Genomic DNA, 1,236 nt, shown 5'->3' with positions numbered 1-1,236 from the left:
CCTGCTGAAGAGAGGACAGTGACCGGTTGTCCTCAGTTTCAAAGCCTGGGTAGTTGAACAGAAAGCTCTGCTTGCTAAATGAGGAAATACTCTGTCACATGCCACATTTCAAAAAAAGAAGATCACCAGCACAAATTTTGCCTACAAAAAAAGAATGCCTTTTCACTGAAGGCAAACTGTGCACCATTGGGAAAACAGGTGATACAAAAAAGGTTCTATCTCAATACTCTCCTGCTGTCTTTCCTGAAGATACATTTGGAGAGCTCATGGGATTAAATCAACAGCTAAATGCCAAAGACAGAAGTTCAGCCTCAGTTTTTAAATATTATACTTTAATTATATGGTGTAAAAATGCCATCAGGAAAACATGTCAGTCTCATATTGTGTATGAGGTGAGACAGGATTGAATTTTGCAGGATTTAAGTGAATTTCACTCTGCAGTGAATTATAAAAATTTCTTCCCTCCTAAATCAGATAACCACTGTCCCACTGACCTTCATTTCTGCATAAATGCAACTAGGAGAACAGCATCCAAAGCTATCTGAGAAATGTTTTTAAAATAATGCCCCTTTTTTCTTGTGGAGTAGGTCAGTCTCATCAGTCAGCACAAGATCCAGCCACAATTTCAGGAAATGTCACAAATCTCTTCTTACCCAGATCACAGAGCAAGCATGCAGGAGTTTGGTTTCCAAATGTATATAGGTGGAAACCTAAAAGAAACATCAATCCTCTCCAGACCGTGAGAGACTGCCTCTATAACTGCATAGAAATCTGGCTTTATCACAGTAGATATTTTGCCATGAAAATATTTTCTTTTGTTTAGAAAAACTGCTAAATGGAAAAAAATCCGTCATGTGAAAATATTATTTGAAGTGTAGCAACATATTTGTTCAGCACCTGTAGCAAAAAATGTGATAGCAAGAAAAAATGGCATAATCTCCTGTTTGTTGCCAAGACGTTTGCACTTTCTAAGTACTGGATTTGTTCCTACTTGGCTGCTCAGCAGAAAAACAATGCAAGAGTTAGTTCCCCAAGAAAGACTACAGGATTAAAATAAAAAGGAGAAATTTAATTGTGAAATAAGAAATTACAAGGAAATGCTAGGTACAGATGGTAGGAAATTACAGGCAAATTTAACAGAATTTTCTTTTTCAGATTATGACAAAATACACTAACACCTATAAAATCCTTATTTCCTTTGAATGAAAAACCATCTCATGATATGGAATTATGAAA

The sequence above is a fragment of the Chaetura pelagica genome, unplaced genomic scaffold (assembly GCF_000747805.2).
Source record: "Chaetura pelagica isolate M959 unplaced genomic scaffold, ChaPel_1.0 scaffold841, whole genome shotgun sequence".
NCBI classification, from domain to species: domain Eukaryota; kingdom Metazoa; phylum Chordata; class Aves; order Apodiformes; family Apodidae; genus Chaetura; species Chaetura pelagica.
Note: the sequence above shows the minus strand (reverse complement) of the source record.